Source organism: Carassius carassius, chromosome 11 (assembly GCF_963082965.1).
Source record: "Carassius carassius chromosome 11, fCarCar2.1, whole genome shotgun sequence".
Lineage (NCBI taxonomy): Eukaryota > Metazoa > Chordata > Actinopteri > Cypriniformes > Cyprinidae > Carassius > Carassius carassius.
Window position 1 is genome coordinate 6,744,889 of NC_081765.1, and position 24,610 is coordinate 6,769,498.

Here is a 24,610-nt window from a genome sequence, read left to right on the forward strand (position 1 = left end):
CATAGACACTCCAGAGGCACTGGACTCCTAAGCCAGGGATTGTGGGTTTGAGTCTCATCTGAGGTGATTACAGCAGATTGGCGCAGCGGAAGCTTGCTGGGCCCGTGACCCAGAGGTCGATGGATCGAAACCATCCTCTGCTAAGTCTTTTTAAATCTCAATCTTATTCAGGAGGATTTTACTATACACTAATAATTACCTCATAGACACTCCAGAAGCACTGGCCTCTGCAGACAGAGATTGTGGTTTCAAGACCTGTCAAGATTGATTACAGCAGAGTGGCGCAGCGGAAGCCTGCTGGGCCCATAACCCAGAGGTCGATGGATCGAAACCATCCTCTGCTAAGTCTTTTTAAATCTCAATCTTATTCAGGAGGCTTTTACTATACACACAAATAATTAACTCATAGACACTCCAGAGGCACTGCCTTCTCAGACAGAGATTGTGGTTTCAAGCCCTGCCAAGATCGATCACAGCAGAGTGGCGCAGCGGAAGCGTGCTGGGCCCATAACCTAGAGGTCGATGGATCGAAACCATCCTCTGCTAATCCATTTTACCTTCTAGACACTCTTGAATCCCTAAAAATGGGCAACAACCACAGGTTGGTCATGAAAAGCTGAGGCCACTTTCACCTCTCATAATAGTCATTCATCTACAAGACTCTTTCTGTGTATTGTAAAGGACTCCTGATTAAGATTGAGATTTAATAGGGCAAGTTAGTAACTGCATTAAAGCCCCAGTGGCCTAATAGATAAGGCACTGGCCTCCTAAGCCAGGGATTGTGGGTTCGAGTCCCATCTGGGGTGATTACAGCAGAGTGGTGCAGTGGGACCGTGCTGTGCCCATAAACCAAAAGGTCAATAGATCGTAACCATCCTCTACTAAGTTGTTTTAAATCTCAATATTATTCTGAAGGCTTTTACTATACACACTAATAATTACCTCATAGACACTCCAGAAGCACTGGCCTCTGCAGACAGAGATTGTGGTTTCAAGTCCTGTCAAGATTGATTACAGCAGAGTGGCGCAGCGGAAGCGTGCTGGGCCCATAACCCAGAGGTCGATGGATCGAAGCCATCCTCTGCTAAGTCTTTTTAAATCTCAATCTTATTCAGGAGGCTTTTACTATACACACAAATAATTAACTCATAGATACTCCAGAGGCACTGCCTCCTCAGACAGAGATTGTGGTTTCAAGTCCTGACAAGATTGATTACAGCAGAGTGGCGCAGCGCAAGCGTGCTGGGCCCATAGGTCGATGAATCGAAACCATCCTCTGCTAAGTCTTTTTAAATCTCAATCTTATTCTGGAGGATTTTACAATACAAACAAAAAGTTAACTCCTAGAAACTCCCGAGGCACTGGACTCCTAAGCCAGGGCATGTGGGTTCGAGTCCCATCTGGGGTGATTACAGCAGATTGGCGCAGCGGAAGCGTGCTGGGCCCATAACCCAGAGGTCGATGGATCGAAACCATCCTTTGCTAAGTCTTTTTAAATCTCAATCTTATTCAGGAGGCTTTTACAATACAAAAAGAGTTAACTCCTAGAAACTCCAGAGGCACTGGCCTCCTCAGACAGAGATTGTGGTTTCAAGTCCTGTCAAGATTGATTACAGCAGAGTCGCGCAGCGGAAGCGTGCTGGGCCCATAACCCAGAGGTCAATGGATCGAAATCATCCTCTGCTAAGACCTTTTACCTTCTAGACACTCTTGAAACCCTAAAAATGGGCAACAACCACAGGTTGGTCATGAAAAGCTGAGGCCACTTTTACCTCTCATAATAGTCATTCATCGAGAAGACTCTTTCTGTGTATTGGAAAGGACTCCTGATTAAGATTGAGATTTAAAAGGGCAAGTTAGTAAATGCATTAAAGCCCCAGTGGACTCATGGATAAGGCAGTGGCCTCCTAAGCCAGGGATTGTGGGTTCGAGTCCAATCTGGGGTGATTACTGCAGAGTGGCGAAGTTTGACCGTGCTGTGCCCATAACCCAGAGTTCAATGGATCGTAAACATCCTCTACTAAGTTGTTTTAAATATCAATATTATTCAGGAGGCTTTTACTATACACACTAATAATTACCTCATAGACACTCCAGAGGCACTGGCCTCCTCAGACAGAGATTGTGGTTTCGGATCGTGTCAATATCGATTACAGCAGAGTGGCGCAGTGGGACCGTGCTGTGCCCATAACCCAGAGGTCGATGGATCGAAACCATCCTCTGCTAAGACCTTTTACCTTCTAGACACTCTTGAATCCCTAAAAATGGGCAACAACCACAGGATGGTCATGAAAAGCTGAGGCCACTTTCACCTCTCATAATAGTCATTCATCTAGAAGCCTCTTTGTGTGTATTGTAAAGGACTCCTGATTAAGATTGAGATTTAAAAGGGCAAGTTAGCAAATGCGTTAAAGCCCCAGTGGCCTAATGGATAAGGCACTGGCCTCTTAAGCCAGGGATTGTGGGCTTGAGTCCCATCTGGGGTGATTACAGCAGAGTGGCGCAGTGGGACCGTGCTGTGCCCATAACCCAGAGGTCAATGGATTGTAACCATCCTCTGCTGAGTTGTTTTAAATCTCAATATTATTTAGGAGGCTTTTACTATACACACTAATAATTACCTCATAGACACTCCAGAAGCACTGGCCTCCTCACACAGAGATTGTGGTTTCAAGTCCTGTCAAGGTCGATTACAGCAGAGTGGCGCAGCGGAAGCGTGCTGGGCCAATAACCTAGAGTTCGATGGATCGAAACCATCCTCCGCTAAGTCTTTTTAAATCTCAATCTTATTCAGGAGGCTTTTACTATACACAAAAAGAATTAACTCATGGTCACTCCAGAGGCACTGCCTCCTCAGACAGAGTTTGAGGTTTCAAGCCCTGTCAAGATTGATTACAGCGAGTGGTGCAGCGGAAGCGTGCTGGGACCATAACCCAGAGGTCGATGGATTGAAACCATCCTCTGCTAAGTCTTTTTAAATCTCAATCTTATTCAGGAGGCTTTTACAATACACACAAAAAGTTAACTCCTAGAAACTCCAGAGGCACTGGACTCCTAAGCCAGGGATTGTGGATTCGAGTCCCATCTGGGGTGATTACAGCAGAGTGGCGCAGCGGAAGCGTGCTGGGCCCATAACCCAGAGGCTGATGGATCGAAACCATCCTCTGATAAGTCTATTTAAATCTCAATCTTATTCAGGAGGCTTTTACAATACACACAAAGAGTTAACTCCTAGAAACTCCAGAGGCACTGGACTCCTAAGCCAGGGATTGTGGGTTCGAGTCCCATCTGGGGTGATTACAGCAGAGTGGCGCAGTGGGACCGTGCTGTGCCCATAACCCAGAGGTCAATGGATTGTAACCATCCTCTGATAAGTCTATTTAAATCTCAATCTTATTCAGGAGGCTTTTACAATACACACAAAGAGTTAACTCCTAGAAACTCCAGAGGCACTGGACTCCTAAGCCAGGGATTGTGGGTTCGAGTCCCATCTGGGGTGATTACAGCAGAGTGGCGCAGTGGGACCGTGCTGTGCCCATAACCCAGAGGTCAATGGATTGTAACCATCCTCTGCTGAGTTGTTTTAAATCTCAATATTATTCAGGAGGCTTTTACTATACACACTAATAATTACCTCATAGACACCCCAGAGGCACTGGCCTCCTCAGACAGAGATTGTGGTTTCAAGTCCTGTCGAGATTGATTATAGCAGAGTGACGCAGCGGAAGCGTGCTGGGCCCATAACCCAGAGGTCAATGGATCGAAACCATCCTCTGCTAAGACCTTTTGCCTTCTAGACACTCTTGAATCCCTAAAAATGGGCAACAACCAAAGGTTGGTCATGAAAAGCTGAGGCCACTTTCACCTCTCAACAGAGGTGGAAAGAGTACAAAAATATTCTACTCAAGTGAAAGTACCATTACATTAATGAAATTTTACTTAAGTACAAGTAAAAGTACCAGTCTAAAAATCTACTCAAGTAAAAGAAAAAAGTAGCTCATTTAAGTAAGTAAGCTCAGAGTAAAAAAAAAAGTAGCTCAGAGTAAAAATTACTTAGTTACATTTTAACAGTGGGAGGGAGTCAAAAATGGGACAGGCCAAGGTTGTCAAACTCAGTTCCTGGAGGGCCACAGTCCTGCACAGTTTAGATATAACCCTAATTAAACACACCTGATCCAGCTAATCTAATCATTTAGGTTTATTTGAAAACTACATGATATGTGTGCTGGTGCAGGGTTAGAACGAAACTCTGCAGGGCTACGGCCCTCCAGGAACTGAGTTTGACACCCCTGGGATAGGTCTATTAATCTCAAACTACAACCCGAATTCCGGAAAAGTTGGGACGTTTTTTAAATTTTAATAAAATGAAAACTAAAGGAATTTCAAATGACATGAGCCAATATTTTATTCACAGTGGAACATAGATAACGTAGCAAATGTTTAAACTGAGAAATTTTACACTTTTATCCACTTATTTAGCTCATTTAAAATTTAATGCCTGCTACAGGTCTCAAAAAAGTTGGCACGGGGGCAACAAATGGCTAAAAAAGCAAGCAGTTTTGAAAAATTCAGCTGGGAGAACATCTAGTGATTAATTAAGTTAATTGATATCAGGTCTGTAACATGATTAGCTATAAAAGCTTTGTCTTAGAGAAGCAGAGTCTCTCAGAAGTAAAGATGGGCAGAGGCTCTCCAATCTGTGAAAGACTGCGTAAAAAAATTGTGGAAAACTTTAAAAGCAATGTTCCTCAACGTCAAATTGCAAAGGCTTTGCAAATCTCATCATCTACAGTGCATAACATCATCAAAAGATTCAGAGAAACTGGAGAAATCTCTGTGCGTAAGGGACAAGGCCGGAGACCTTTATTGGATGCCCGTGGTCTTCGGGCTCTCAGACGACACTGCATCACTCATCGGCATGATTGTGTCAATGACATTACTAAATGGGCCCAGGAATACTTTCAGAAACCACTGTCGGTAAACACAATCCGCCGTGCCATCAGCAGATGCCAACTAAAACTCTATCATGCAAAAAGGAAGCCATATGTGAACATGGTCCAGAAGCGCCGTCGTGTCCTGTGGACCAAGGCTCATTTAAAATGGACTATTTCAAAGTGGAATAGTGTTTTATGGTCAGACGAGTCCAAATTTGACATTCTTGTTGGAAATCACAGACGCTGTGTCCTTCGGGCTAAAGAGGAGGGAGACCTTCCAGCATGTTATCAGCGTTCAGTTCAAAAGCCAGGATCTCTGATGGTATGGGGGTGCATAAGTGCATACGGTATGGGCAGCTTGCATGTTTTGGAAGGCTCTGTGAATGCTGAAAGTTATATAAAGGTTTAAGAGCAACATATGCTTCCCTCCAAACAACGTCTATTTCAGGGAAGGCCTTGTTTATTTCAGCAGGACAATGCAAAACCACATACTGCAGCTATAACAACAGCATGGCTTCGTCGTAGAAGAGTCCGGGTGCTAACCTGGCCTGCCTGCAGTCCAGATCTTTCACCCATAGAGAACATTTGGCGCATCATTAAACGAAAAATACGTCAAAGACGACCACGAACTCTTCAGCAGCTGGAAATCTATATAAGGCAAGAATGGGACCAAATTCCAACAGCAAAACTCCAGCAACTCATAGCCTCAATGCTCAGACGTCTTCAAACTGTTTTGAAAAGAAAAGGAGATGCTACACCATGGTAAACATGCCCCGTCCCAACTATTTTGAGACCTGTAGCAGAAATCAAAATTGAAATGAGCTCATTTCGTGCACAAAATTGTAAACTTTCTCAGTTTAAACATTTGCTATGTTATCTATGTTCTATTGTGAATAAAATATTGGCTCATGTGATTTGAAGGTCCACCTTCAATACCATGACTTAGGTGCCCTTGAGCAAGGCACCGAACCCCAAACTGCTCCCCGGGCGCCGCAGCATAAATGGCTGCCCACTGCTCCGGGTGTGTGCTCACAGTGTGTGTGTGTGTTCACTGCTCTGTGTGTGTGCATTTCGGATGGGTTAAATGCAGAGCACAAATTCTGAGTATGGGTCACCATACTTGGCTGAATGTCACTTCACTTTCACTTTCACTTTGAAAGTCTTTTAGTTTTCATTTTATTAAAATTTAAAAAACGTCCCAACTTTTCCGGAATTCGGGTTGTAGTTGTTTTTAATTAAAGGAATCAGTTATTTAGAATAATAATACATTTGGGCTGTTGCCAGGGAAATCAGTATCAATAAACTCATCTTTTAATGCAGAGGGAATGCAGAAGATTCATTGGAAGTGGCATTTAGATGTATCACACTGTGTAGTGCTGGACAAGAATGCATTTAACCTGCAGTTACAAATGCATGAATAATGTTTTGATATACAAGACATAAAATGTTGAATACTCATTTGAAATGATAAGAAATTAATTATTAAAAAAAAATCAAAAGATACTTTAAATGTGAAATTAAAATGGTCAGTATGTGTCAGCAAGTCACTGTTAATAAGTGAGTCATTGCGATTGAACCGAATCATTTAAACGGTTGATTCATTCAGAAACGAAACAATGTCACGTTGCTCAGAGACGCAAAACTGTGCTTTGGTGGCTGTGTTTGGAATTATTTTCTGTTGTAGATATAGAGCTAAAAAGGCAATATGGTGTCTAAAACGGAAGTCTCTTAATTAACTTGTTTACTGAACTGTTATATATATGTATGTATATATTCATGATGATTTTTGGAGGAAAAGATGGCATTCTTTGTGTGATTTTGATTTAATATATGAAATTATATAAATATGTGAATTTTCTGCCCCTATATCTTCAATTTTGTGATCATTCTAAATGCATTTTAGGAGACTGAATCACAAAGTGAAAGAACGCACTATAAATGCGCGCACACATCATTAAAACAAAAATAGCACACTCCTCACCACTGTCTTTTTGGCTAATTTGTGCAAAACCTCTTGCTAAAATGTCAAAGCTTCATTTTAACCACCAATGCAACGATGCGATTATTTAGCTTACCTCTTCTTGCGAAGGGTTGATGTCTTGTCGAGATTTTATAAGCTGCTAGTTTGGTCTTCCTAGGCAAGTACAGCTTACACTGCATAATAGAGCATACATATGGCCAGGGGTTCACTTCATTTCCTTCGGGTTCAACTTCAGAATATGACGGGGTTTCGTTTTCAGCGGTGTCTGCACCACTAACGCCTGTTTTGTCCGTCTGCATCTTTCTTGTGATTTTAGCGCCTTTGCCCTCCTGCCCATTATTTACTGCCGTAGTTTCCAGGGAGCGATTTTTTTATTTTATTTATTTATTTTTTTTACACAGTAATTAATGTGTTTTAAAATGTAGCGAAGTACAATACTTCAATCAAAATATACTTAAGTAAAAGTAAAATTACAAATTTAAAAAATTACTTTAAAAAGTATTAGTACACAAAAAAGCTACTCAATTACAGTAACGCGAGTAAATGTAATTCGTTACTTTCCACCTCTGCCTCTCATAATAGTCATTCATCTAGAAGACTCCTTCTGTGTATTGTAAAGGACTCCTGATTAAGATTGAGATTTAAAAGGGCAAGTTAGTATCTGCATCAATGCCCCAGTGGCCTAATGGATAAGGCACTGGCCTCCTAAGCCAGGGATTGTGGGTTCGAGTCCCATCTGGGGTGATTACAGCAGCGGAAGCATGCTGGGCCCCTAACCCAGAGGTCGATGGATCGAAACCATCCTCTGTTAACTCTTTTTAAATCTCAATCTTATTCAGGAGTCTTTTACTATACACACAAAGAATTAACTCATAGACACTCCAGAGGCACTAGACTCCTCAGACAGAGATTGTGGTTTCGGATCATATCAAGATTGGTTACAGCAGAGTGGCGCAGCGGAAGCGTGCTGGGCCCATAACCCAGAGGTCGATGGATCGAAACCATCCTCTGCTAAATCTTTTTAAATCTCAATCTTATTCAGGAGGCTTTTGCTATACACACAAAGAATTAACTCATAGACACTCCAGAGGCACTGGACTCCTAAGCCAGGGATTGTGGGTTCGAGTCCCAACTGAGGTGAATACAACAGAGTGGCGCAGCGGAAGCGTGCTGGGCCCATAACTAAGAAGTCGATGGATCGAAACCATCCACTGCTAAGTCTTTTTAAATCTCAATCTTATTCAGGAGGCTTTTACTATGCACACAAATAATTAACTCATAGACACTCCAGAGGCACTGTCTCCTCAGACAGAGATTGTGGTTTCAAGTCCTGCCAAGATTGATTACAGCAGAGTGGCGCAGCGGAAGCATGCTAGGCCCATAACCCAGAGGTCGATGGATCGAAACCATCCTCTGCTAAGACCTTTTACCTTCTAGACACTCTTGAATCCCTAAAAATGGGCAACAACCACAGGTTGGTCATGAAAAGCTGAGGCCACTTTCACATCTCATAATAGTCAGTTATCGAGAAGACTCTTTCTGTGTATTGGAAAGGACTCCTGATTAAGATTGAGATTTAAAAGGGCAAGTTAGTAACTGCATTAAAGCCCCAGTGGCCTAATGGATAAGGCACTGGCCTCCTAAACCAGGGATTGTAGGTTCAAGTCGCATCTGGAGGGATTACAGCAGAGTGGTGCAGTGGGACCGTACTGTGCCCATAACCCAGAGGTCAATGGATCATAACCATCCTCTACTAAGTTGTTTTACATCTCAATATTATTCAGGAGGCTTTTAGTATACACACTAATAATTACCTCATAGACACTCCAGAAGCACTGGCATCCTCAGACAGAGATTATGGTTTCAAGTCCTGTCAAGATTGATTACAGCAGATTGGCGCAGCGGAAGCATGCTGGGCCCATAACCCAGAGGTCGATGGATCGAAACCATCCTCTGCTAAGTCTTTTTAAATCTCAATCTTATTCAGGAGGCTTTTACAATACACACAAAGAATTAACTTCTAGAAACTCCAGAGGCACTGGACTCCTAAGACAGGGATTGTGGGTTCGAGTCCCATCTGAGGTGATGACAGCAGAGTGGCGCAGCGGAAGCGTGCTGGGCCCATAACCCAGAGGTCGATGGATCGAAACCATCCTCTGCTAAGTCTTTTTAAATCTCAATCTTATTCAGGAGGCTTTTACTATACACACAAATAATTACCTCATAGACACTCCAGAGGCACTGCCTCCTCAGACAGAGATTGTGGTTTCAAGTGCTGCCAAGATTGATTACAGCAGAGTGGCGCAGCGGAAGCGTGCTGGGTCCATAACCCATAGGTTGATGGATTGAAACCATCCTCTGCTAAGTCTTTTTAAATCTCAATATTATTCAGGAGGCTTTTACAATACACACAAAAAGTTAACTCCTAGAAACCCCAGAGGCACTGGACTACTAAGCCAGGGATTGTGGGTTCGAGTCCCATCTGGGGTGATTACAGCACAGTGGAACCGTGCTGTGCCCATAACCCAGAGGTCAATGGATCGTAACCATCCTCTGCTAAGACATTTTACCTTCTAGACACTCTAGAATCCCTAAAAATGGGCACCAACCACAGGTTGGTCATGAAAAGCTGAGGCCACTTTCACCTCTCATAATAGTCATTCATCTACAAGACTCTTTCTGTGTATTGTAAAGGACTCCTGATTAAGATTTAGATTTAAAGGGGCAAGTTAGAAAATGCGTTAAAGCCCCAGTGGCCTAATGGATAAGGCACTGGCCTCCTATGCCAGGGATTGTGGGTTCGAGTCCCATCAAGGGTGATTACAGCAGAGTGGCGCAGCGGAAGCGTGCTGGGCCCATAACCCAGAGGTCGATGGATCGAAACCATCCTCTGCTAAATCTTTTTAAATCTCAATCTTATTCAGGGGGCTTTTGCTATACACACAAAGAATTAACTCATAGACACTCCAGAGGCACTGGACTCCTAAGCCAGGGATTGTGGGTTCGAGTCCCAACTGAGGTGAATACAGCAGAGTGGTGCAGTGGGACCGTGCTGTGCCCATAACCCAAAGGTCAATGGATCATAACCATCCTCTACTAAGTTGTTTTAAATCTCAATATTATTCAGGAGGCTTTTACTATACACACTAATAATTACCTCATAGACACTCCAGAAGCACTGGCATCCTCAGACAGAGATTGTGGTTTCAAGTCCTGTCAAGATTGATTACAGCAGAGTGGCGCAGCGGAAGCGTGCTGGGCCCATAACCCAGAGGTCGATGGATCGAAACCATCCTCTGCTAAGTCTTTTTAAATCTCAATCTTATTCAGGAGGCTTTTACAATACACACAAAAAGTTAACTCCTAGAAACTCCAGAGGCACTGGACTACTAAGCCAGGGATTGTGGGTTATAGTCCCATCTGGGGTGATTACAGCAGAGTGGCACAGTGGGACCGTGCTGTGCCCATAACCCAGAGGTCAATGGATCGTAACCATCCTCTGCTAAGACATTTTACCTTCTAGACACTCTTGAATCCCTAAAAATGGGCAACAACCACAGGTTGGTCATGAAAAGCTGAGGCCCCTTTCACCTCTCATAATAGTCATTCATCTACAAGACTCTTTCTGTGTATTGTAAAGGACTCATGATTAAGATTGAGATATAAAAGGGCAAGTTAGTAACTGCATTAAAGCCCCAGTGGCCTAATGGATAAGGCACTGGCTTCCTAAGCCAGGGATGGTGGGTTCGAGTCCCATCTGGGGTGATTACAGCAGAGTGGTGCAGCGGAAGCGTGCTGGGCCCATAACCCAGAGGTCGATGGATCGAAACCATCCTCTGCTAAGTCTTTTTAAATCTCAATCTTATTCAGGAGAATTTTACAATACACACAAAGAATTAACTACTAGAAACTCCAGAGGCACTGGACTCCTAAGACAGGGATTGTGGGTTCGAGTCCCATCTGGGGTGATTACAGCAGAGTGTTGCAGTGGGACTGTGCTGTGCCGCGCTGTACAGCAGAGTGGCGCAGCGGAAGCGTGCTGGGCCCATAACCCAGAGGTCGATGGATCGAAACCATCCTCTGCTAAGTCTTTTTAAATCTCAATCTTATTAAGGAGAATTTTACAATACACACAAAGAATTAACTACTAGAAACTCCAGAGGCACTGGACTCCTAAGACAGGGATTGTGGGTTCAAGTCCCATCTGAGGTGATTACAGCAGAGTGGCGCAGCGGAAGCGTGCTGGGCCCATAACCCAGAGGTCGATGAATCGAAACCATCCTCTGCTAAGTCTTTTTAAATCTCAATCTTATTCAGGAGGCTTTTACTATACACACAAATAATTACCTCATAGACACTCCAGAGGCACTGCCTCCTCAGACAGAGATTGTGGTTTCAAGTCCTGCCAAGATTGATTACAGCAGAGTGGCACAGCGGAAGCGTGCTGGGTCCATAACCCATAGGTTGATGGATCGAAACCATCCTCTGCTAAGTCTTTTTAAATCTCAATATTATTCAGGAGGCTTTTACAATACACACAAAAAGTTAACTCCTAGAAACCCCAGAGGCACTGGACTACTAAGCCAGGGATTGTGGGTTCGAGTCCCATCTGGGGTGATTACAGCAGAGTGGCACAGTGGAACCGTGCTGTGCCCATAACCCAGAGGTCAATGGATCGTAACCATCCTCTGGTAAGACATTTTACCTTCTAGACACTCTTGAATCCCTAAATATGGGCACCAACCACAGGTTGGTCATGAAAAGCTGAGGCCACTTTCACCTCTCATAATAGTCATTCATCTACAAGACTCTTTCTGTGTATTGTAAAGGACTCCTGATTAAGATTTAGATTTAAAGGGGCAAGTTAGAATATGCGTTAAAGCACCAGTGGCCTAATGGATAAGGCACTGGCCTCCTATGCCAGGGATTGTGGGTTCGAGTCCCATCAAGGGTGATTACAGCAGAGTGGCGCAGCGGAAGTGTGCTGGGCCCATAACCCAGAGGTCGATGGATCGAAACCATCCTCTGCTAAATCTTTTTAAATCTCAATCTTATTCAGGGGGCTTTTGCTATACACACAAAGAATTAACTCATAGACACTCCAGAGGCACTGGACTCCTAAGCCAGGGATTGTGGGTTCGAGTCCCAACTGAGGTGAATACAGCAGAGTGGTGCAGTGGGACCGTGCTGTGCCCATAACCCAAAGGTCAATGGATCATAACCATCCTCTACTAAGTTGTTTTAAATCTCAATATTATTCAGGAGGCTTTTACTATACACACTAATAATTACCTCATAGACACTCCAGAAGCACTGGCATCCTCAGACAGAGATTGTGGTTTCAAGTCCTGTCAAGATTGATTACAGCAGAGTGGCGCAGCGGAAGCGTGCTGGGCCCATAACCCAGAGGTCGATGGATCGAAACCATCCTCTGCTAAGTCTTTTTAAATCTCAATCTTATTCAGGAGGCTTTTACAATACACACAAAAAGTTAACTCCTAGAAACCCCAGAGGCACTGGACTACTAAGCCAGGGATTGTGGGTTCGAGTCCCATCTGGGGTGATTACAGCAGAGTGGCACAGTGGGACCGTGCTGTGCCCATAACCCAGAGGTCAATGGATCGTAACCATCCTCTGCTAAGACATTTTACCTTCTAGACACTCTTGAATCCCTAAAAATGGGCAACAACCACAGGTTGGTCATGAAAAGCTGAGGCCACTTTCACCTCTCATAATAGTCATTCATTTGCAAGACTCTTTCTGTGTATTGTAAAGGACTCCTGATTAAGATTGAGATTTAAAAGGGCAAGTTAGCAACTGCATTAAAGCCCCAGTGGCCTAATGGATAAGGCACTGGCCTCCTAAGCCAGGGATTGTGGGTTCGAGTCCCATCTGGGGTGATTACAGCAGAGTGGTGCAGTGGGACCGTGCTGTGCCACGCTGTACAGCAGAGTGGCACAGCGGAAGCGTGCTGGGCCCATAACCCAGAGGTCGATGGATCGAAACCATCCTCTGCTAAATCTTTTTAAATCTCAATCTTATTCAGGAGGCTTTTGCTATACACACAAAGAATTAACTCATAGACACTCCAGAGGCACTGGACTCCTAAGCCAGGGATTGTGGGTTCGAGTCCCAACTGAGGTTAATACAGCAGAGTGGTGCAGTGGGACCGTGCTGTGCCCATAACCCAGAGGTCGATGGATCATAACCATCCTCTACTAAGTTGTTTTAAATCTCAATATTATTCAGGAGGCTTTTACTATACACACTAATAATTACCTCATAGACACTCCAGAAGCACTGGCATCCTCAGACAGAGATTGTGGTTTCAAGTCCTGTTAAGATTGATTACAGCAGAGTGGCGCAGAGGAAGCGTGCTCGGCCCATAACCCAGAGGTCGATGGATCGAAACCATCCTCTGCTAAATCTTTTTAAATCTTAATCTTATTCAGGAGGCTTTTACAATACACACAAAAAGTTAACTCCTAGAAACTCCAGAGGCACTGGACTACTAAGCCAGGGATTGTGGGTTATAGTCCCATCTGGGGTGATTACAGCACAGTGGGACCGTGCTGTGCCCATAACCCAGAGGTCAATGGATCGTAACCATCCTCTGCTAAGACATTTTACCTTCTAGACACTCTTGAATCCCTAAAAATGGGCAACAACCACAGGTTGGTCATGAAAAGCTGAGGCCCCTTTCACCTCTCATAATAGTCATTCATCTACAAGACTCTTTCTGTGTATTGTAAAGGACTCATGATTAAGATTGAGATATAAAAGGGCAAGTTAGTAACTGCATTAAAGCCCCAGTGGCCTAATGGATAAGGTACTGGCCTCCTAAGCCAGGGATTGTGGGTTCGAGTCCCATCTGGGGTGATTACAGCAGAGTGGTGCAGCGGAAGCGTGCTGGGCCCATAACCCAGAGGTCGATGGATCGAAACCATCCTCTGCTAAGTCTTTTTGAATCTCAATCTTATTCAGGAGAATTTTACAATACACACAAAGAATTAACTACTAGAAACTCCAGAGGCACTGGACTCCTAAGACAGGGATTGTGGGTTCAAGTCCCATCTGAGGTGATTACAGCAGAGTGGCGCAGCGGAAGCGTGCTGGGCCCATAACCCAGAGGTCGATGGATCGAAACCATCCTCTGCTAAATCTTTTTAAATCTCAATCTTATTCAGGAGGCTTTTGCTATACACACAAAGAATTAACTCATAGACACTCCAGAGGCACTGGACTCCTAAGCCAGGGATTGTGGGTTCGAGTCCCAACTGAGGTGAATACAGCAGAGTGGTGCAGTGGGACCGTGCTGTGCCCATAACCCAGAGGTCGATGGATCATAACCATCCTCTACTAAGTTGTTTTAAATCTCAATATTATTCAGGAGGCTTTTACTATACACACTAATAATTACCTCATAGACACTCCAGAAGCACTGGCATCCTCAGACAGAGATTGTGGTTTGAAGTCCTGTCAAGATTGATTACAGCAGAGTGGCGCAGAGGAAGCGTGCTGGGCCCATAACCCAGAGGTCGATGGATCGAAACCATCCTCTGCTAAGTCTTTTTAAATCTCAATCTTATTCAGGAGGCTTTTACAATACACACAAAAAGTTAACTTCTAGAAACTCCAGAGGCACTGGACTACTAAGCCAGGGATTGTGGGTTCGAGTCCCATCTGGGGTGATTACAGCACAGTGGGACCGTGCTGTGCCCATAACCCAGAGGTCAATGGATCGTAACCATCCTCTGCTAAGACATTTTACCTTCTAGACACTCTTGAATCCCTAAAAATGGGCAACAACCACAGGTTGGTCATGAAAAGCTGAGGCCACTTTCACCTCTCATAATAGTCATTCATCTACAAGACTCTTTCTGTGTATTGTAAAGGACTCCTGATTAAGATTGAGATATAAAAGGGCAAGTTAGTAACTGCATTAAAGCCCCAGTGGCCTAATGGATAAGGCACTGGCCTCCTAAGCCAGGGATTGTGGGTTCGAGTCCCATCTGGGGTGATTACAGCAGAGTGGTGCAGTGGGACTGTGCTGTGCCGCGCTGTACAGCAGAGTGGCGCAGCGGAAGCGTGCTGGGCCCATAACCCAGAGGTCGATGGATCGAAACCATCCTCTGCTAAGTCTTTTTAAATCTCAATCTTATTCAGGAGAATTTTACAATACACACAAAGAATTAACTACTAGAAACTCCAGAGGCACTGGACTCCTAAGACAGGGATTGTGGGTTCAAGTCCCATCTGAGGTGATTACAGCAGAGTGGCGCAGCGGAAGCGTGCTGGGCCCATAACCCAGAGGTCGATGAATCGAAACCATCCTCTGCTAAGTCTTTTTAAATATCAATCTTATTCAGGAGGCTTTTACTATACACACAAATAATTACCTCATAGACACTCCAGAGGCACTGCCTCCTCAGACAGAGATTGTGGTTTCAAGTCCTGCAAAGATTGATTACAGCAGAGTGGCGCAGCGGAAGCGTGCTGGGTCCATAACCCATAGGTTGATGGATCGAAACCATCCTCTGCTAAGTCTTTTTAAATCTCAATCTTATTCAGGAGGCTTTTACAATACACACAAAAAGTTAACTCCTAGAAACCCCAGAGGCACTGGACTACTAAGCCAGGGATTGTGGGTTCGAGTCCCATCTGGGTTGATTACAGCAGAGTGGCACAGTGGGACCGTGCTGTGCCCATAACCCAGAGGTCAATGGATCGTAACCATCCTCTGCTAAGACATTTTATCTTCTAGACACTCTTGAATCCCTAAAAATGGGCAACAACCACAGGTTGGCCATGAAAAGCTGAGGCCACTTTCACCTCTCATAATAGACATTCATCTACAAGACTCTTTCTGTGTATTGTAAAGGACTCCTGATTAAGATTGAGATTTAAAAGGGCAAGTTAGTAACGGCATTAAAGCCCCAGTGGCCTAATGGATAAGGCACTGGCCTCCTAAGCCAGGGATTGTGGGTTCGAGTCCCATCTGGGGTGATTACAGCAGAGTGGTGCAGTGGGACTGTGCTGTGCCCATAAACCAAAAGGTCAATAGATCGTAACCATCCTCTACTAAGTTGTTTTAAATCTCAATATTATTCAGGAGGCTTTTACTATACACACTAATAATTACCTCATAGACACTCCAGAAGCACTGGCCTCCACAGACAGAGATTGTGGTTTCAAGTCCTGTCAAGATTGATTACAGCAGAGTGGTGCAGCGGAAGCGTGCTGGCCCCATAACCCAGAGGTCGATGGATCGAAACCATCCTCTGCTAAGTCTTTTTAAATCTCAATCTTATTCAGGAGGCTTTTTCTATACACACAAAGAATTAACTCATGGACGCTCCAGAGGCACTAGACTCCACGGACAGAGATTGTGGTTACGGATCGTATCAAGATTGATTACAGCAGAGTGGCGCAGCGGAAGCGTGCTGGGCCCATAACCCAGAGGTCGATGGATCGAAACCATCCTCTGCTAAGTCTTTTTAAATCTCAATCTTATTATGGAGGATTTTACAATACAAACAAAAAGTTAACTCCTAGAAACTCCAGAGGCACTGGACTCCTAAGCCAGGGATTGTGGGTTCGAGTCCCATCTGGGGTGATTACAGCAGAGTGGCGCAGCGGAAGCGTGCTGGGCCCATAACCCAGAGGTCGATGGATCGAAACCATCCTCTGCTAAGTTTTTTTAAATCTTAATCTTATTCAGGAGGCTTTTACAATACACAAAGAGTTAACTCCTAGAAACTCCAGAAGGCACTGGCCTACTCAGACAGAGATTGTGGTTTCAAGTCCTGTCAAGATTGATTACAGCAGAGTCGCGCAGCAGAAGCGTGCTGGGCCCATAACCCAGAGGTCGATGGATCGAAACCATCCTCTGCTAAGACCTTTTACCTTCTAGACACTCTTGAATCCCTAAAAATGGGCAACAACCACAGGTTGGTCATGAAAAGCTGAGGCCACTTTCACCTCTCATAATAGTCATTCATCTACAAGACTCTTTCTGTGTATTGTAAAGGACTCCTGATTAAGATTGAGATATAAAAGGGCAAGTTAGTAACTGCATTAAAGCCCCAGTGGCCTAATGGATAAGGCACTGGCCTCCTAAGCCAGGGATTGTGGGTTCGAGTCCCATCTGGGGTGATTACAGCAGAGTGGTGCAGTGGGACTGTGCTGTGCTGCGCTGTACAGCAGAGTGGCGCAGCGGAAGCGTGCTGGGCCCATAACCCAGAGGTCGATGGATCGAAACCATCCTCTGCTAAGTCTTTTTAAATCTCAATCTTATTCAGGAGAATTTTACAATACACACAAAGAATTAACTACTAGAAACTCCAGAGGCACTGGACTCCTAAGACAGGGATTGTGGGTTCAAGTCCCATCTGAGGTGATTACAGCAGAGTGGCGCAGCGGAAGCGTGCTGGGCCCATAACCCAGAGGTCGATGAATCGAAACCATCCTCTGCTAAGTCTTTTTAAATCTCAATCTTATTCAGGAGGCTTTTACTATACACACAAATAATTACCTCATAGACACTCCAGAGGCACTGCCTCCTCAGACAGAGATTGTGGTTTCAAGTCCTGCAAAGATTGATTACAGCAGAGTGGCGCAGCGGAAGCGTGCTGGGTCCATAACCCATAGGTTGATGGATCGAAACCATCCTCTGCTAAGTCTTTTTAAATCTCAATCTTATCCAGGAGGCTTTTACAATACACACAAAAAGTTAACTCCTAGAAACCCCAGAGGCACTGGACTACTAAGCCAGGGATTGTGGGTTCGAGTCCCATCTGGGTTGATTACAGCAGAGTGGCACAGTGGGACCGTGCTGTGCCCATAACCCAGAGGTCAATGGATCGTAACCATCCTCTGCTAAGACATTTTATCTTCTAGACACTCTTGAATCCCTAAAAATGGGCAACAACCACAGGTTGGCCATGAAAAGCTGAGGCCACTTTCACCTCTCATAATAGACATTCATCTACAAGACTCTTTCTGTGTATTGTAAAGGACTCCTGATTAAGATTGAGATTTAAAAGGGCAAGTTAGTAACGGCATTAAAGCCCCAGTGGCCTAATGGATAAGGCACTGGCCTCCTAAGCCAGGGATTGTGGGTTCGAGTCCCATCTGGGGTGATTACAGCAGAGTGGTGCAGTGGGACTGTGCTGTGCCCATAAACCAAAAGGTCAATAGATCGTAACCATCCTCTACTAAGTTGTTTTAAATCTCAATATTATTCAGGAGGCTTTTACTATACACACTAATAATTACCTCATAGACACTCCAGAAGCACTGGCCTCCACAGACAGAGATTGTGGTTTCAAGTCCTGTCAAGATTGATTACAGCAGAGTGGTGCAGCGGAAGCGTGCTGGCCCCATAACCCAGAGGTCGATGGATCGAAACCATCCTCTGCTAAGTCTTTTTAAATCTCAATCTTATTCAGGAGGCTTTTTCTATACACACAAAGAATTAACTCATGGACGCTCCAGAAGCACTAGACTCCACGGACAGAGATTGTGGTTTCGGATCGTATCAAGATTGATTACAGCAGAGTGGCGCAGCGGAAGCGTGCTGGGCCCATAACCCAGAGGTCGATGGATCGAAACCATCCTCTGCTAAGTCTTTTTAAATCTCAATCTTATTATGGAGGATTTTACAATACAAACGAAAAGTTAACTCCTAGAAACTCCAGAGGCACTGGACTCCTAAGCCAGGGATTGTGGGTTCGAGTCCCATCTGGGGTGATTACAGCAGAGTGGCGCAGCGGAAGCGTGCTGGGCCCATAACCCAGAGGTCGATGGATCGAAACCATCCTCTGCTAAGTCTTTTTGAATCTTAATCTTATTCAGGAGGCTTTTACAATACACAAAGAGTTAACTCCTAGAAACTCCAGAAGGCACTGGCCTCCTCAGACAGAGATTGTGGTTTCAAGTCCTGTCAAGATTGATTACAGCAGAGTCGCGCAGCAGAAGCGTGCTGGGCCCATAACCCAGAGGTCGATGGATCGAAACCATCCTCTGCTAAGACCTTTTACCTTCTAGACACTCTTGAATCCCTAAAAATGGGCAACAACCATAGGTTGGCCATGAAAAGCTGAGGCCACTTTCACCTCTCATAATAGTCATTCATCTAGAAGACTCTTTGTGTGTATTGTAAAGGACTCCTGATTAAGATTGAGATTTAAAAGGGCAAGTTAGCAAATGGTTAAAGCCCCAGTGGCCTAATGGATAAGGCACTGGCCTCCTAAGCCAGGGATTGTGTGTTCGAGTCCCATTTGGGGTGATTACAGCAGAGTGGTGCAGTGGGACCGTGCTGTGCCCATAACCCAGAGGTCAATGGATCGTAACCATCCTCTACTAAGTCATTTTAAATCTCAATATTATTCAGGAGGCTTTTACTATACACACAAATAATTAACTCATAGACTCTCCAGAGGCACTGCCTCCTCAGACAGAGATTGTGGTTTCAAGTCCTGCCAAGATTTATTACAGCAGAGTGGCGCAGCGGAAGTGTGCTGGGCCCATAACCCATAGGTCGATGGATCGAAACCATCCTGTGCTAAGTCTTTTTAAATCTCAATCTTATTCAGGAGGCTTTTACAATACACACAAAAAGTTAACTCCTAGAAACTCCAGAGGCACTGGACTCCTAAGCCAGGGATTGTGGGTTCGAGTCCCATCTGGGGTGATTACAGCAGAGCGGCGCAGCGGAAGCATGCTGGGCCCATTACCTAGAGGTCGATGGATCGAAACCATCCTCTGCTAATTCTTTTTAAATCTCAATCTTATTCAGGAGAATTTTACAATACACACAAAGAATTAACTCATAGACACTCCAGAGGCACTGTGCTAAGTCTTTTTAAATCTCAATCTTATTCAGGAGGCTTTTACAATACACACAAAAAGTTAACTCCTAGAAACCCCAGAGGCACTGGACTACTAAGCCAGGGATTGTGGGTTCGAGTCCCATCTGGGGTGATTACAGCAGAGTGGCACAGTGGGACCGTGCTGTGCCCATAACCCAGAGGTCAATGGATCGTAACCATCCTCTGCTAAGACATTTTACCTTCTAGACACTCTTGAATCCCTAAAAATGGGCAACAACCACAGGTTGGTCATGAAAAGCTGAGGCCACTTTCACCTCTCATAATAGTCATTCATTTACAAGACTCTTTCTGTGTATTGTAAAGGACTCCTGATTAAGATTGAGATTTAAAAGGGCAAGTTAGCAACTGCATTAAAGCCCCAGTGGCCTAATGGATAAGGCACTGGCCTCCTAAGCCAGGGATTGTGGGTTCGAGTCCCATCTGGGGTGATTACAGCAGAGTGGTACAGTGGGACGGTGCTGTGCCACGCTGTACAGCAGAGTGGCGCAGCGGAAGCGTGCTGGGCCCATAACCCAGAGGTCGATGGATCGAAACCATCCTCTGCTAAATCTTTTTAAATCTCAATCTTATTCAGGAGGCTTTTGCTATACACACAAAGAATTAACTCATAGACACTCCAGAGGCACTGGACTCCTAAGCCAGGGATTGTGGGTTCGAGTCCCAACTGAGGTGAATACAGCAGAGTGGTGCAGTGGGACCGTGCTGTGCCCATAACCCAGAGGTCGATGGATCATAACCATCCTCTACTAAGTTGTTTTAAATCTCAATTTTATTCAGGAGGCTTTTACTATACACACTAATAATTACCTCATAGACACTCCAGAAGCACTGGCATCCTCAGACAGAGATTGTGGTTTCAAGTCCTGTCAAGATTGATTACAGCAGAGTGGCGCAGAGGAAGCGTGCTGGGCCCATAACCCAGAGGTCGATGGATCGAAACCATCCTCTGCTAAATCTTTTTAAATCTCAATCTTATTCAGGAGGCTTTTGCTATACACACAAAGAATTAACTCATAGACACTCCAGAGGCACTGGACTCCTAAGCCAGGGATTGTGGGTTCGAGTCCCAACTGAGGTGAATACAGCAGAGTGGTGCAGTGGGACCGTGCTGTGCCCATAACCCAGAGGTCGATGGATCATAACCATCCTCTACTAAGTTGTTTTAAATCTCAATTTTATTCAGGAGGCTTTTACTATACACACTAATAATTACCTCATAGACACTCCAGAAGCACTGGCATCCTCAGACAGAGATTGTGGTTTCAAGTCCTGTCAAGATTGATTACAGCAGAGTGGCGCAGAGGAAGCGTGCTGGGCCCATAACCCAGAGGTCGATGGATCGAAACCATCCTCTGCTAAATCTTTTTAAATCTCAATCTTATTCAGGAGGCTTTTACAATACACACAAATGGTTAACTCCTAGAAACTCCAGAGGCACTGGACTACTAAGCCAGGGATTGTGGGTTATAGTCCCATCTGGGGTGATTACAGCAGAGTGGCACAGTGGGACCGTGCTGTGCCCATAACCCAGAGGTCAATGGATCGTAACCATCCTCTGCTAAGACATTTTACCTTCTAGACACTCTTGAATCCCTAAAAATGGTCAACAACCACAGGTTGGTCATGAAAAGCTGAGGCCCCTTTCACCTCTCATAATAGTCATTCATCTACAAGACTCTTTCTGTGTATTGTAAAGGACTCATGATTAAGATTGAGATATAAAAGGGCAAGTTAGTAACTGCATTAAAGCCCCAGTGGCCTAATGGATAAGGCACTGGCCTCCTAAGCCAGGGATTGTGGGTTCGAGTCCCATCTGGGGTGATTACAGCAGAGTGGTGCAGCGGAAGCGTGCTGGGCCCATAACCCAGAGGTCGATGGATCGAAACCATCCTCTGCTAAGTCTTTTTAAATCTCAATCTTATTCAGGAGAATTTTACAATACACACAAAGAATTAACTACTAGAAACTCCAGAGGCACTGGACTCCTAAGACAGGGATTGTGGGTTCAAGTCCCATATGAGGTGATTACAGCAGAGTGGCGCAGCGGAAGCGTGCTGGGCCCATAACCCAGAGGTCGATGGATCGAAACCATCCTCTGCTAAATCTTTTTAAATCTCAATCTTATTCAGGAGGCTTTTGCTATACACACAAAGAATTAACTCATAGACACTCCAGAGGCACTGGACTCCTAAGCCAGGGATTGTGGGTTCGAGTCCCAACTGAGGTGAATACAGCAGAGTGGTGCAGTGGGACCGTGCTGTGCCCATAACCCCGAGGTCGATGGATCATAACCATCCTCTACTAAGTTGTTTTAAATCTCAATATTATTCAGGAGGCTTTTACTATACACACTAATAATTACCTCATAGACACTCCAGAAGCACTGGCATCCTCAGACAGAGATTGTGGTTTGAAGTCCTGTCAAGATTGATTACAGCAGAGTGGCGCAGAGGAAGCGTGCTGGGCCCATAACCCAGAGGTCGATGGATCGAAACCATCCTCTGCTAAGTCTTTTTAAATCTCAATCTTATTCAGGAGGCTTTTACAATACACACAAAAAGTTAACTCCTAGAAACTCCAGAGGCACTGGACTACTAAGCCAGGGATTGTGGGTTCGAGTCCCATCTGGGGTGATTACAGCAGAGTGGCACAGTGGGACCGTGCTGTGCCCATAACCCAGAGGTCAATGGATCGTAACCATCCTCTGCTAAGACATTTTACCTTCTAGACACTCTTGAATCCCTAAAAATGGGCAACAACCACAGGTTGGTCATGAAAAGCTGAGGCCACTTTCACCTCTCATAATAGTCATTCATCTACAAGACTCTTTCTGTGTATTGTAAAGGACTCCTGATTAAGATTGAGATATAAAAGGGCAAGTTAGTAACTGCATTAAAGCCCCAGTGGCCTAATGGATAAGGCACTGGCCTCCTAAGCGAGGGAGTGTGGGTTCGAGTCCCATCTGGGGTGATTACAGCAGAGTGGTGCAGTGGGACTGTGCCGCGCTGTAGAGCAGAGTGGCGCAGCGGAAGCGTGCTGGGCCCATAACCCAGAGGTCGATGGATCGAAACCATCCTCTGCTAAGTCTTTTTAAATCTCAATCTTATTCAGGAGAATTTTACTATACACACAAAGAATTAACTACTAGAAACTCCAGAGGCACTGGACTCCTAAGACAGGGATTGTGGGTTCAAGTCCCATCTGAGGTGATTACAGCAGAGTGGCGCAGCGGAAGCGTGCTGGGCCCATAACCCAGAGGTCGATGAATCGAAACCATCCTCTGCTAAGTCTTTTTAAATCTCAATCTTATTCAGGAGGCTTTTACTATACACACAAATAATTACCTCATAGACACTCCAGAGGCACTGCCTCCTCAGACAGAGATTGTGGTTTCAAGTCCCATCTGGGTTGATTACAGCAGAGTGGCACAGTGGGACCGTGCTGTGCCCATAACCCAGAGGTCAATGGATCGTAACCATCCTCTGCTAAGACATTTTACCTTCTAGACACTCTTGAATCCCTAAAAATGGGCAACAACCACAGGTTGGCCATGAAAAGCTGAGGCCACTTTCACCTCTCATAATAGACATTCATCTACAAGACTCTTTCTGTGTATTGTAAAGGACTCCTGATTAAGATTGAGATTTAAAAGGGCAAGTTAGTAACGGCATTAAAGCCCCAGTGGCCTAATGGATAAGGCACTGGCCTCCTAAGCCAGGGATTGTGGGTTCGAGTCCCATCTGGGGTGATTACAGCAGAGTGGTGCAGTGGGACTGTGCTGTGCCCATAAACCAAAAGGTCAATAGATCGTAACCATCCTCTACTAAGTTGTTTTAAATCTCAATATTATTCAGGAGGCTTTTACTATACACACTAATAATTAACTCATAGACACTCCAGAAGCACTGGCCTCCACAGACAGAGATTGTGGTTTCAAGTCCTGTCAAGATTGATTACAGCAGAGTGGTGCAGCGGAAGCGTGCTGGCCCCATAACCCAGAGGTCGATGGATCAAAACCATCCTCTGCTAAGTCTTTTTAAATCTCAATCTTATTCAGGAGGCTTTTTCTATACACACAAAGAATTAACTCATGGACACTCCAGAGGCACTAGACTCCTCGGACAGAGATTGTGGTTTCGAATCGTATCAAGATTGATTACAGCAGAGTGGCGCTGCGGAAGCGTGCTGGGCCCGTAACCCAGAGGTTGATGGATCGAAACCATCCTCTGCTAAGTCTTTTTAAATCTCAATCTTATTCAGGAGGCTTTTACAATACACACAAATAATTAACTCATAGACACTCCAGAGGCACTGCCTCCTCAGACAGAGAATGTGGTTTCAAGTCCTGCCAAGATTGATTACAGCAGAGTGGCGCAGCGGAAGCGTGCTGGGTCCATTACCCATAGGTTGATGAATCAAAACCATCCTCTGCTAAGTCTTTTTAAATCTCAATCTTATTCAGGAGGCTTTTACAATTCACACAAAAAGTTAGCTCCTAGAAACTCCAGAGGCACTGGACTCCTAAGCCAGGGATTGTGGGTTTGAGTCCCATCTGGGGTGATTACAGCAGAGTGGAGCAGCGGAAGCGTGCTGGGCCCATAACCCAGAGGTCGATAGATCAAAGCCATCCTCTGCTAAGTCTTTTTAAATCTCAATCTTATTCAGGAGGCTTTTACAATACACAACGAGATAACTCCTAGAAACTCCAGAGGCACTGCCCCCCTAAGACAGAGATTGTGGTTTCAAGTCCTGTCAAGATTGATTACAGCAGAGTGGCGCAGCGTAAGCGTGCTGGGCCCATA

At 44.8% G+C, this 24,610-nt stretch overlaps 13 non-coding genes across 13 annotated transcripts; all 13 read left to right on the forward strand.

Annotated features, from left to right (window-relative positions):
• Window positions 1-733: 733 nt before the first annotated feature.
• Window positions 734-806, forward strand: trnar-ccu (transfer RNA arginine (anticodon CCU)). The gene has a single exon. It is a non-coding gene; the product is annotated as a tRNA-Arg (tRNA).
• Window positions 807-7,586: 6,780 nt separating this feature from the next.
• On the forward strand, window positions 7,587-7,659 carry trnar-ccu (transfer RNA arginine (anticodon CCU)). The gene has a single exon. It is a non-coding gene; the product is annotated as a tRNA-Arg (tRNA).
• Window positions 7,660-10,607: 2,948 nt separating this feature from the next.
• trnar-ccu (transfer RNA arginine (anticodon CCU)) lies at window positions 10,608-10,680 on the forward strand. The gene has a single exon. It is a non-coding gene; the product is annotated as a tRNA-Arg (tRNA).
• Window positions 10,681-12,742: 2,062 nt separating this feature from the next.
• trnar-ccu (transfer RNA arginine (anticodon CCU)) lies at window positions 12,743-12,815 on the forward strand. The gene has a single exon. It is a non-coding gene; the product is annotated as a tRNA-Arg (tRNA).
• A 906-nt stretch (window positions 12,816-13,721) lies between these two features.
• On the forward strand, window positions 13,722-13,794 carry trnar-ccu (transfer RNA arginine (anticodon CCU)). Its single transcript has one exon. It is a non-coding gene; the product is annotated as a tRNA-Arg (tRNA).
• Window positions 13,795-14,862: 1,068 nt separating this feature from the next.
• Window positions 14,863-14,935, forward strand: trnar-ccu (transfer RNA arginine (anticodon CCU)). The gene has a single exon. It is a non-coding gene; the product is annotated as a tRNA-Arg (tRNA).
• Window positions 14,936-15,848: 913 nt separating this feature from the next.
• On the forward strand, window positions 15,849-15,921 carry trnar-ccu (transfer RNA arginine (anticodon CCU)). Its single transcript has one exon. It is a non-coding gene; the product is annotated as a tRNA-Arg (tRNA).
• A 1,076-nt stretch (window positions 15,922-16,997) lies between these two features.
• Window positions 16,998-17,070, forward strand: trnar-ccu (transfer RNA arginine (anticodon CCU)). The gene has a single exon. It is a non-coding gene; the product is annotated as a tRNA-Arg (tRNA).
• Window positions 17,071-17,983: 913 nt separating this feature from the next.
• trnar-ccu (transfer RNA arginine (anticodon CCU)) lies at window positions 17,984-18,056 on the forward strand. Its single transcript has one exon. It is a non-coding gene; the product is annotated as a tRNA-Arg (tRNA).
• A 2,107-nt stretch (window positions 18,057-20,163) lies between these two features.
• On the forward strand, window positions 20,164-20,236 carry trnar-ccu (transfer RNA arginine (anticodon CCU)). The gene has a single exon. It is a non-coding gene; the product is annotated as a tRNA-Arg (tRNA).
• Window positions 20,237-21,556: 1,320 nt separating this feature from the next.
• On the forward strand, window positions 21,557-21,629 carry trnar-ccu (transfer RNA arginine (anticodon CCU)). The gene has a single exon. It is a non-coding gene; the product is annotated as a tRNA-Arg (tRNA).
• Window positions 21,630-22,705: 1,076 nt separating this feature from the next.
• Window positions 22,706-22,778, forward strand: trnar-ccu (transfer RNA arginine (anticodon CCU)). The gene has a single exon. It is a non-coding gene; the product is annotated as a tRNA-Arg (tRNA).
• Window positions 22,779-23,483: 705 nt separating this feature from the next.
• On the forward strand, window positions 23,484-23,556 carry trnar-ccu (transfer RNA arginine (anticodon CCU)). The gene has a single exon. It is a non-coding gene; the product is annotated as a tRNA-Arg (tRNA).
• Window positions 23,557-24,610: the final 1,054 nt, after the last annotated feature.